This window comes from Daphnia magna, linkage group LG2 (assembly GCF_020631705.1).
Source record: "Daphnia magna isolate NIES linkage group LG2, ASM2063170v1.1, whole genome shotgun sequence".
In the NCBI taxonomy this organism is placed as follows: domain Eukaryota; kingdom Metazoa; phylum Arthropoda; class Branchiopoda; order Diplostraca; family Daphniidae; genus Daphnia; species Daphnia magna.
This window is the reverse complement of record NC_059183.1, coordinates 1248991-1262040: the sequence shown is the minus strand read 5'-3', so window position 1 is coordinate 1262040 and position 13050 is coordinate 1248991.

Below are 13050 nucleotides of genomic sequence, written 5' to 3'. Positions count from 1 at the left end.
TGTCACTTGGTCAAACAGTTGCGCGACGGTCAATGTCGTTCTGCTATACACCTATAAATTTACCGTCGAATAATGTCGTCCCCGTGTCTGAGACTCTCTACACCCCAATCGTTGGTGGTTTAATACAAACAAATAATGTGAGAAAAGGAACATTTTCTTATTTTCGATGATAGTATCATAGAATATTCATCTAAATAGATTGAAACGTTTTTATTTGATAAATACGGCAAGTATATACAACCTATTGAATTCAATGGAAATGTTTCTAAACTATAGAAGTTTATACCAGGCCTATAGGATAAAAGTTTCAAGGAAAACGACATCAGTTGGTTAAAATTGTGAAGCATAGATTTTAAAAGGCGCCATAAAATTCAAAGCACAACTGTTTTACAACCCAACTTTTGTAATGAAAACGAGCATAACTGGCCAAAGTCATTACAAATATGAGCAAGGGAAAAGATTGAGGTGGAGTCGTCAACTATCGATCAGCGGAATGATTCGAAAGGGCCCATTAACGACAACCGCATGCACGGAAAGGCAAATCGGGGTCTTGACATGTCAAAAGGTCATCATCAATTGGATAGCACTCGTCGGTTCGTTTATATTCATCACCGCTGTGTGTCATCCTTTCAAAGGTATGCGCATACAAACTATAGGCATTTATATACCTTGTATGGCTATCTACGGTCAAACACCCATGAGCCCTGTATATAGTTTCACCTTTCTTTTTTTCTTCGAGGTCCTATACACATCCAACTGCAAATAGCCACGAAGCGCGCAGAGGGATTATAATTAGTATCAAAAGGCTCAGCAGTGGCCGCCAGTCAAAATGTTGATGGTTTCTCTTTTCCCCCTTTTCCATCATCTTCTTTGTGACCTGATGTTTTGGGTCCTTTTTCTCTTCAAAATCCTGTAGGCCTATATAGACCCTATATACACTGTTTATGTATAAGCCTATATGCATTCCGTACACACATTTATAAAAACAATAATTAGTTCAGGTTTTTCGGTTCACTGCCAGTCTCATACATCTATTTGTCGGATATAGAAAGAAAGAGCAAGACCCGATAAGACACGGTGTGGGTTTGTGTGGGCGGAGTTCTGCCCCTATGTAGTCGATATTGGTGTACATTTTAAGTTGGCCCTTTACCTATATCTACCAGGTGGATCCCTGGAAAATGGCCAGCAACACCGATACGACACGCTGTTGAATGTGACGGGTATTTTGTACACATATAGACAGTGTCACAGTGACATGCTTTACGAAGAAAACTCAAAACATGTATAGGCTATATTGGCATTTCTTTCACAGTTAAATAGGATTTGGTCTATAGACATGCGGCGGTCAGGCAGCAGCAGCGACCTGAAGACAGTTTTCCCAGTGTGGTTTATTTATTTTTTTTCCGAACTGTTTGGGTGGGCCATTGTACAAGTATAACTGGTGCAACCATATAGGCTGTATAATGTGATGGGGTCCACCCCGCAGTCAAAGACTTTTCAACATGTGAGCGCGGGGCGGCATGTTGTGTCATTTTCCTATACACAGATTGGCCCTAGGAATATGGGCCCTTTAATTTGTTGTTTTCTTTGAATTTTCTTCAAGTTTAGTGGCTCTTGTGGTGGCCCTACTGGATGGATTTATGATGATGGTGGTGCGCGGTACCATCCCGAAAAAGACCAACGCACAAAACGAATATACGAACAAGTCAGTGGGAAAAGGTAGAAACAGATAAAATATATAGAGAGAAAAGAGGAAGTCCTTTTTCTTGTAAAAGCTGCTGCTGCTGCTGTTGTTGTTGAAAATGAAAATACCCTCAATAGCAGAGCATTTGCTGCTGTTGGTGACAGTCAGACGGAGGTCCGAAATCGTATAAAAGAAAGCGAGAAAAAGACGGTGCCGAAGTATTATGATCATTTGTTGTATTGAAAAAGTCTGTTTTTGTTGTGTGTACGCCCCAAACAAACTAGAGTGACAATAGTGACACATATACACGCGGCCCTGTGTCGATTCAGCTGTTTTTGAACCGCTACCGCCGCTTCCCTTTTTTCTTTTCACTTGAACACCTTTTTTATTTTTGTATTTTCAGGGCCTCTGTATAGGATAGATTCGTATGATAGGGCTATATAGATCTCTATTGATACGGACTTTGCACCGGCTATACATAACTCGGCTTTGGGGGATCTATATAGTATATACCCGGGGCCCGTCAGCGCATCTACCGACTGACCACACAAACATGTTCCGATGCTGTTGTTATAAACCGGTAATACCTCCCCCACCTGAAATCAAAAGAAGAAGAGAAATAAAATAGAAAATAGAAAAAAAAAAAGTCAGTTTCCTATAGCATTTCTATATGAATAGATGCCTTAAAAGGCAAGTAGTAATATTTACATCGTTACTATAAAGAAAGAAGAAGAATCTGTGCGATATATCACTGACGTGTACAGCCGTGACCCGTCGGTATCCTTTGACTTTTGGCTTGTCTATCTATATAGGTCTACACATATACACAAGTAACGCATCAGCAAAAAGGCACACAACTTCCGTCTATAGAGGCATTCAAAACATTCTTTCGAAAAACATGAATTGCCATTGGTTAAAATGCGAAATCAAAGTTTTCTGGGTGGCGTTTGTTCTTGGCCATTTGTCTGATGTACAATTGTTTGACGTGTTAACTAATTGACTCTCGTTGATCTCTTGCCATGGGCGTTTTGTTTCACAATTGTGATTGTTAAAGTTCTCTGTTCTCTTCACACACACACGCACAAAAACAACAGACAGTTCAGAGCGAGTCACGGAATAACTCGTTAGGGACCACCCATGATGCCATCATAAAAATCGTTGGCTGGCAGCGTTAGATTCAATTCCGTATGACTTGATTTTCCATGGCCGCGAGAGAAAGCAGTTGAAACAAAATTTGCATCACTAGAAGCTTTTTTTTGAGGGGGGGGGGAGAAGAAATAAAGACAGCAACATTTCCATAGATGAAAGTTTCGTTCACTTCGGAGAGAGAGACTAATTGACTTGTAGTTTGGAATTTTCAGCGATGTAAAATAACAAAAGTGGATACATAGTAGTACCTATCCTTGTGTGTATATCTATACATACTTTTCTTTATTTTTTATGATTTTATTTTTTCTGTTTTTCTGTTTTCTTTTTGTTTTGTTTTTTTCATTTTGGGTTCTCTCCGCATCTTTGAATGTTGTGCCATTAAAAGAGCTCTGGGTGCTGTCGGCCCAAAGAAGAAGAAGAAGAAAAAAAAACTAAATAAAAAATAATAGGAGTGGCTGAGAATATAAGAAGGCGAAGAAGGATAAGAGGGGAAAGGTGAAGGGAGACGTTGAAGAAAAAAAAAAAAAGATAGAGCCGTAGGTGCTTGGGCGCTTTTCTCTTCTTCATGCTTCTTCTTCTTCTTGAAACTCCCTCTAAAAATAAAAATAAAATAAAAATGTATAAAAATATGTTTAAAAAGAAAAGAAATAGAAGAAGTTCATGCGGTTGTGAATAACGCATTTCACTCAGCTGGGCCCTCAACTTGGGTGGTCTCTCTTTTCTCTCCTTATAGTTTTCCTTGACTGTATAAATTATCTCATGCACGGAATCCCGGCGCTTTAATTCTTTTTTTTTCTTCTTCTTCTCCTTCTTCTTTTTTAAAATTCTGATGTCTGACTGCCGCTGTTGTGTTTGCTGGTACGATGGTAAAGCTATCCAGTCATCAGGTATTCATAACCCGACTTGGTTCTCTCTCTTTTTCTTTTTATCTCTCTTTCTTTTTTTCCTACCTCCCTCTGTCTCTCCTCCTCTCTGCATCCAATCAACGCTGTTGCATGACTTTATAAAGGGCATCACGATTCTATCAATTCTGTTATTTCTTTTTTTCCTTTTTTCTTTTGAAAGTCTGTCTGTTTCTTCTTTTCCCTTATATTTGACTGGTCTCTTCCCATTTCAGAATGGCTAGCATCTGAATTATTTATGCGTTTTTTCACAAACAACCTTTCTCTGTCGTTCAAATAGACAACAGCATCACGAATAAGTAATCAATCAACTTCGATGAAACCTCACTCTCGTGCAACTCAAAATTCCATTTGAGATGTATATGCATATTATATATATATATATAGCTGTTTACATAGTCACTCTTGTCGCTATATGTCGATGTAAACATTTTCGTCGGGATATTTAGTTTCACGCACGGGCTTGCCGACCGCGTTTTGTTTTTTTCCTTCACGGCGATTTTACAGTTTCATACACAACAACGACGGCTATAGGCATCAGACTTTTCGAATTCAATAAAGTCATTTATTATTGAAATATAGTTGTTGGGGTTCGAAGCTTGCGGTTATATCAAACGGACCATCCAGCGCTCGGCGTTACACACATCGAATCAGAGAAATACTTGCGTTACAATTGTAAATCATTGAGCGGTTCGATTTCGTAGCAGCAGCTGCAACCAGGTCAAAGTGTATTGGCTATACTATATAGTATAATATAGTATCTTATTTGTTTCATTCGAATATAGCCCTTGAAACGTACATTCTAAAGAAATACGTGATGAAATCGATGGCAATTCGTTTCAACATCGGAAACGTCTAGTGACACTGTCGAATGGACGATCGAATTGCTTGAAAAATCCATTGGAAAGGTGCATTTGTTATCGGCCTGTATATTCAAACAGCCCGTGTTTACTCGATCAAATGGATTCAAATGAAAATGCTCAAATTCGATGAGAGAGGGCGTTGTGTATATTTCAATTGTTTTAAAGACAATTCGGATTGCCTTAAAACAAAAAAAAAAACCAAAGATTTCGCGGGCTGGTTCATATTGACCCGAGTATACTATTAGTTCTGCTCAGTGCTGATTGGGCGTTCTTCTTTTTTCTATGGCCGATAGGCTAAACAAGAACCCTGTATATAGGCCGGAGGAAAGCTGCTTCATTGTTAGGCCTTCCTTTCCCTATGTACGCACACGCATACAATTCACAGGCCATGCAGACGGGGCACAAAAGATTAGGGCGGTTTGTTACCTGATTGGTTAACATAACTTTGGCGGCCGCGGAGAGGGGAGGTTTAAGAATAAAAAAAAAAAAAAAAAGGGACATCACAGTTCCCCTACGTACCTCCGCCGGTTATAAATCACTCGCCAGGAGGCACTCTCCAGTGGGTTCCGAAGAGAAGAGGGGGGTTCCGAAAAAAGAAAGAGAGGCACCCCAATATATTGAACTTTTATTCGTTCTTCCCCCCTCACTAGAAAAAAAAAACTCTTAACACACACGGAAAACGAAGAGATATAGAGAAAAAAAAAATTCGGGCTTCCTGCTGTGTCGCCAACATGGACGATGATGGACCTAACCAGCAAACTATCCTGTCTGTGTGTACATCTTCTCTCTTATTTCTTTCTTTTCGAAAAACTCCGTGTGTTCTCTCTTCTATATGAGCTGCTCCAAGCCGCCATCGTCACTGACGACAACGAGCTGAGCGAATAGAATGCCTTTTCTTTTTCTTTCTCTCTTTCCAGCAACGGACGACATCAGTTTTCCCTGAAAAAAAAAGAGGCAGAGAAGAAGAAGAAGAAGAAAATAAAAGCCAACATGAAGGCGTTTAGGGACCACACCTGGAAGTCGTCGTCAAACCTTTGAAGCGCGGATATCAACAAAAGCCTCTTTTGTTCAAGACAACATAAATCGCGTTTAGTAATACATACTTGCGTGTTTTTCGCAGTTGGTATCGATTTGTCGTCTGCAAGACGTTGTGTTGACTGAGGGCATTTGATTTTTCAACGCGGGGCTGTGTATATTATATACGTTCATTGAGCCCCCAGAAATAAAACCAGCGAGTTCTATATGTGATGCGGCATTCTGTTGTAAAGGTGTTGGATTCTCGCTGGCAAATGGTGAGGAACAACTACGAGCAGCATAGAAAACGAGGGCTTTTCAGCTTCTGCGCTCGTTTCCCGTTTTCGATTATACAAACTAGGCCTAGCGCAACGCATTGTGAACGAAAGGAAATAGAAAAACAGGGTCTCTCTCTTTCTTTGTGCTGTTGTTGCAACTCTGAGAATTGTCGATGAGAGTATGGCATTTTCATTTATAATTTCTGAGGCGATTCGAATACTTTTGAATTCACTAAATGTCGAGTTCTAAATTGATAGAACGTTGACGATTGAATTGTGTTTGATCAGAGCGTCACATCGCCATATACGGAGGAACGCATCATTATTGTTCGAGCACAGCAAGTGAACCTGAATGTCAAATTCTGCCAGTTAAGCAGCAAAAACTTATATTTTTGAAAGAGCATTTAACCCGGTGGCCTCGTATAATTGAACGTGCTGACTTTCTATATAGCTCTAATTCGCTTATTATCGTGGGCTCGTAATCACGATGGAGATGATGATGCAAGAACGGAGCGGGACGGCCGCAGCGATCAGTGAATAATTGAGACGAATGTGTCTCCCGCGCATCGCGTTAGAACGCCGCTGCTAAACGTCATCAACTGCGTATACACAACATAAACGTACGTTCGGGACACAATGCCCTTTTTTTTTTGTTCCTAGATAGCATTTTAATGCGTACATCCAACATTATAGACGTGGGAGTCTCTTTTTTTTGGGGTGCTCTTTCACGCTTGGCAACGATGACAATCATGGCTGGCAGCGCTATAATGCATGTTGCGAGTAAATTGCTGATTAGACAGGTAACCTTCTTTTGTGTTTTATGATAATACGTTATCATTAATGCTCGATTCTAGTTGACCTCCTTCCACCGCATACCGATCTCCATATGGAAAGAAAATGAGATCCCACCAGATGGCATTCACGTTTCCCTTTTATTTTTCTTCGGTTCATTCTCTCCGCATTTCCTATAGACTATAGGCCTAGATGGAAAATCATTTTTGAAAGCGGAAGACTTGAGAATAGAAGGCGATTCAGGATCTAGTTTATCGATATTTTGTCTTAAATTATATGGGAATCTCATTTGATCTAGTTATTTATAAACAATCGTCTGTTCTCTTATTGCGTTTTGGCGTTAATTATGTGTCGATTTGTTGGCGAAATGACTTTGAATATAAATAACGCAAAAGCTATAAGTTGCACGTTAAAAAGGCATCGATTATTGTGATCCTCGTCAAATTGCGAATCGAGATCATGCATAGTTTGCTAAATTTAGACTTTAGAAAAAGAAAAGAAAAATTAATGTAGCCTAATATCACCATCACTGGAAATGTCCTTCACATTATACCGAAACAAAGTAACATCAACACAACTTGTTTGCGGCCACCAATCTGAAATGAATCAAGCACACACAGCCAACAAAACATTAAAATTGCGGTATACTTTTTTGTTTTGTTTGTTTCTATTCCTTTTTCCCCGTCGATTTTCGAGGTAGTCATCGTCCATGCAATTGCAACGTATGGAATATAGACTGTACTTACTCCCGCTGCGTTATAGTTTCATAGATATCACGAGACGCCCGAAATGCTTGGGCAGTAAATAAGATACTCCCCACAACTACTGTATATATATACACCTCGCAAACCGAAAAAGGAAAAAAAAAAGAAAAATACATGGCACCAGGTAGCCGTGGGAAAAAGAGCGTTCGTAATCATTTCGGGAGACAACGCAAGGAGACCAATTTTACGTCGAGTGCGTAACACAAGTCATTTAGTGCAATCACCACACATCATACACGTGATTTCTGTACATGTACGAACAATCTAGCCTCAACATTATCACACACATGTAGGCCTTTTCATAATGTGTAAACACCTAAACAAACGTCGAAAATCAAAGAAACCTCACATTTTTAAAGACATTTTGTTTATCTTCCCGAAAAATAGCCTTGAATAGACCACTTCTTGTATTCTGTTTTAGGTTATTCTTAGGTGAAGAGAAGGAGAATTTAGGAGCCCCCTTAAACCCCTTCATTATAAATGCTTAAGCAATTTAGACTATACACAGGAAATCGAGTACACGTATAGCTGTATAGTATTCGTAAATATGCTGCGTATATATAATGACACCTGGTATTTATCTCTATCTTCGCCTCGCTTAAGTGTCTATACGCAACAGGACCTGGGAAGGAACAGAAAAAGGCGATCTTGGCTTTCAAATTGGTTAACAAGTCAGCAACCCTGTGCTGTTATGACCCTCATTCTGTAACGCTATGGCAACGCATTTTGACCATTCTTTTTGTCTCCATAAAATCTAAGAGAGACCAAGAAAAGTAAAAAGAAAGTAGTCGACCTCTACCGTGTTTTCATTTATATCGTTTTTTTCTTTCTGCATGTTTACGGCCAATCCAGGTGATGTGCTGTTGTTATGTACTCGTTTTAATGAGCCAAAAACGATGCTGGCACCAGGAACTCGCCTATATACTATATACTGACCCGCAGGTGATTTTGCTGCTTTTCCACACAGAGAGGGATGCAACGAAGAGGGGGGTTCCTTTTTTATTCAATTTGTCCGCTTTTTTTTAGGCCGGGGCCTAAAAACTTGCCCTTGCTTTAGAAAAAAAAGGTATAAGGTTCAATTGATTTCAATTCAATGTTTTGTGATATATAATTTCGAGAGTATAAGCGTTTCATCTTGTGCAAGAAATTACCAATTTTAATGGAATGCTTTCAACTTGTTATGGACAACAAACGAATAATCGTTGTCCTTTTCTAAATGTGCTTTTATTGCGTGATTGTATCCTTGTCTACGATTTCATTTTGTTCTGAATAACCTTTTGCTTTGTGTGTAGCACAATTGACAGCTACATTTGTTGCATGACGTTTCTCGTGCAAACTCAGACTGTATAAAAAAGATGAAATCATATTAAAGCCGTAAGCGCAATACGCCTGAATGACGTACGCGTTCAACGTTGACGAGTCGATTAGCTAGATAATGGACCTATCTTATTACAGAGTTTAATTGAAAAAAATAAAAATAGGAACAAGTAATAACAATAATATTTGGGGTAATCATTCTTATCGTCTAAGTCACGATAAGCATGACTTGGTCATCAAGCAAACTCAACGTTTCGTTTTGCATATAAACAGTCCAGAAAACTACGACAAAGCCCTACGTATACAAGCGTTTGCAAATCAAAATGAACCGATATCAGTTCTATAACGGGATGCACGATATAACCTTTCAGATGTTGCTGGTAATCAATGATGCGTAGCCTATATTTGTGTGCGTATATATTTGTTCTTTGCACAGCGAGAGGTGTACGCGCGAGCAAAATCTATAGGCGTGGTCTCCACCACCATTTCTGTGTGTGATGTGTGACACGTATAAAGACAGATCCGTGTAAGCCAGTGATCCGAGGGAAATAAAAGGGGGAAGCAAAAATGGTACGCCTAAGCTTCTTATTTGAATACGCAAAGAAGACATGACATCCGAGAGAAAAGGTGTACAGAAGGGACGCTGCTGTTCATTGTCTTGCCTGCTCGACAGCAACCCATACGTCAGACTTGACTTTTGTGCGCATCTATACTCTCTTGGCTCTCATCTTAATCTCTTAATCCCCGTCCTCTGCGAGATGTAGCATTTCAACTGTTCAGTCCTGAAAAGGCAAAAAATGGCAAACTGTCCAATGCCAAAATTTTTAGCAAAGTCTTTTCTTGTTTTGTTTTTGTGTTTGTCCTAAAACTAAAAATTCCCAATTGTCTTTTTTTGACATTGAGCTTTGAGGTCTTGTTCTTCTTTTCTTATGAGAACCCAAAGTACAACAGTTTCGGTACATATCAGACTCGATATTGAATTTTTCTATTCGTATACGTGTGTAGGTGGAACTGAGGCCTCACATTGGATTTTTAAAGTCATTTCTAAAAAAACGGAACATTAAAATTCGCCCAATTTCGTATTGCAGCAAATTGCTTTCAATTCAAGTTCCTCGTTCATACTGAGCTGTCTGAATGAATGTTAATTGAAAGGCGTTCAAGCGCATGATCAGTCTTTGCTAATTAGAGCGTTAGTGACATGTCTCTACTATACGAATCTGTTGGTTTGAAGCTTTTTGTTCACAACGCACGGCCAAACAGCAGAACTCGTTTTCTCTTTGAGGGCACATTTGATCTTTGGCCGTCGTTCCCACTTTTTGGACTATCCTGAAATAATACGAGGCTTGAGCGGCACCCAGAATTTTCAACATTCTTGGCCTCCTATAACGAAAAAAGGTAGACGGGGGAGGAGCAGAGAAAAGGAGAGGACCAAAGATGGCCGTTGAAAACAGGCAAGTCCGCTGTTCTCCCATCAGCACCCAATAACCCGAAGGCACTTCACTCATTCCCAAAAGGTACTATAAACTTTACAAGAAGAGGGGATTTCTTTTTCAAAAAATCCATCACAAGGTATATAATATCTATAAAGCTCTACTCAACGATTGCGCACGGAAATTCAATCAGCACTATTTTTTTTTAAAGGCTGGCTAATTTTATATCTTTATTTTATTAGAGAAACACACCGACAGGAGAAAAAGAAAAACCGCTAGAAAAAAAAAAAACCCTGTGAATTCCCCATCATTATATGCGATTATTAAGAGTTGATGAACAAACTTCTTGTCTGAAAAAAAAATAATAATATTAAAAATTCCATCGCTACGATGGATGCGAGTTGATGCGCGCAAAGTGAAGATCCGTGGGTTGTTTGTGTGTGGTCCCTGAATTTTTTTTTTTTGTTGCCTTCAAGTGGGCGGTGTTTGGCGTGACAACCTCCCGCTAGCAACGCACTCCAGGTTGTCTTCGATTCGAGTCCTAACATGGGCTCTCTCGTTTTTTTCTTCTTTTTTCATTGCACGTTCCTTTCCTATGCTCTTCTATCCATTTCAATTTTCTGTTTATTTTCTTTCCTTTTTTTTCACAGCGTCTTTTCTGCAAAGAGCACAACATCCACCTTCCAACCGATAAATCAGAATTCTCTATAGAAGAGGCGACGGAGAGAAAGAGCCCCACCCGCTGCTCTTTGCCATCTATACAGAGTCAAAAAAGAAGAGCCGTTTAAGCCAATTTGGAATGACAAGTCGCTAATTTCACCATTTTGATGGAAATTCTCTTTCCTTCCTATATTTGAAAAATAAAGGGCGAAAGAAAGAAATGAGCTTGCACACACACCAAATCACCAACGATTGGAAATTGTTCAGTTGATGGGGGGACATTTGTGGCTGTTGGCGCTCTTCAACTCTCATTCTTCAGTTTGCGATGTTGGACCTTTGATGGCTCTCTGCTTTGGTCAGAAAACATGTTCTAGCGTCTAATGGGAATTCTTATACATATCCGCCGAACCTAAACAGCTAGCGCATTTGAATATGCGCGCACTGTCAACCTTCTTTTCAATGACCGCCATTCTATAAAATTAAAAGAGATCCAGAAAAATAAATACTAAACAAACAAAAAATTGAATGTGTATTCAAACTTGAGCTTTTATGATCAATAAGCAAATGGCTTAGACATGTTGGATAATATGGGCGCGCCTGAGATGTAGACACACTCTGAATTCGGCAGGAAAATCACCATCAATCATCGCCCTTTGGTGCGCTTGTTAACCTGTGCGCCGTAGGAGCACCAAAGGCTTGTAGATCATCACATTGAATATGTCTTTGTTTGTTCTCTTTCTAAGTAAATTTGGCTGCCTTCTTTTGTGGCCTTATTCTAAATGGCTTATTATATATTTACAAGAATGTTTCCAAAGCTTTCCGAAGGCCAATTCAAGGAAATGGCTTACGACATGTCGACCGAGGATTGCAGAAAAACATGGGATTTTCGAATACAATTTAGGAAATGCATTCGAGCTCGGCCACACCGGAATGGTGCTGGGCAGCTAAAAACCAAATTCAGGACGTGAGAAATGTTTTAAAACACGATTTCAAAAATATATAATTCGTTGGCTTACCATCCACTATATTACAATTGAAAACACCCACTTTTAATCGGCGAAACAAATCAGTATACACATCAATCTATTACCACGAACCACTTAAACATCGTCGCTGTGTATCGTGATGCACAGCAGTCCCGCCTCCTCACGCGTTTCCCTTCCGAGTGGGAAAAACGCAGTTGGTAAAAAGATTGCCAATAAATTTTAACGACGTCGAAAACTCTTGCTTTAATCGGACGTTAATGTGTAGTGAGGGATGGCATTCTCATGTATGAGTATCATCAGCAATCCAAGGATTCCGCTTATACTTTAAAGTCGGCTGTAAATGAAACATCAAACAAAAGTATCATAAAAAAAAAATGAAATAAAACTTGGTCGCTCGCCTCCATTGCCACGGCCGTCATTATACGATATCCAATGAAAAAAAAAGGAGCAGGTAGAAGTTTGGAATGCTTGGTGCAGCGTATACCGGTATATCTATATATATAGAGTCATTATAGAGTTTAATGGAGATATGGTGCCGATAATGAAGGCAATAAAAAAACCTACAAGGAACAATAACATGGCGGTCCTTTATAGATGTATACTCGTTGGTCGTTCGTTTTAAAAACGATCGGCCTTTCTTTTTAACCCATTTCTTTTTTTTTTTCCTTGACGGCGGAATGTATATGTCGTCCAGCATTTCTTCCGTTTTGAACTCTGAACTGTATATATACTTGTAGACTATATGTATATGGTACTTTCGTTGCCCCCAATTGTCATTATGTAGGCCGTTTTCCAGTACGGAATGCTTTTGGTTTCAAATCCCAATAGGATCGCTGATTGCTTTTATTGACGACGGTCACTATATAGAGTTGGCGGCATTTCTAAAGAATATTGCCAATAAATATGACGGATTTTGGTTTTATTTTCAGGCAAAGTTTTATTTTTTTAAATCGATTTGTTCGACATTCTATCGATGGCCTTTTCTTCCTAAACGTATAATCTATAGTTCAAACAGGGAAATCGCAAATCGGAGAAATGTTTGGCCGTTTTTGCGCACCGCACAGCCGACATGGCAAATAACTTGGAAAAGATAAGTATACGCGCTCAATCATCAGCGCGGGTTAGGGTAATATACTTGCTGGCTATATTTATTATTTTATTACGTTCCGCCAACCTGCGATAAAAAAAAAACTCTTTACAACCATTAAAAG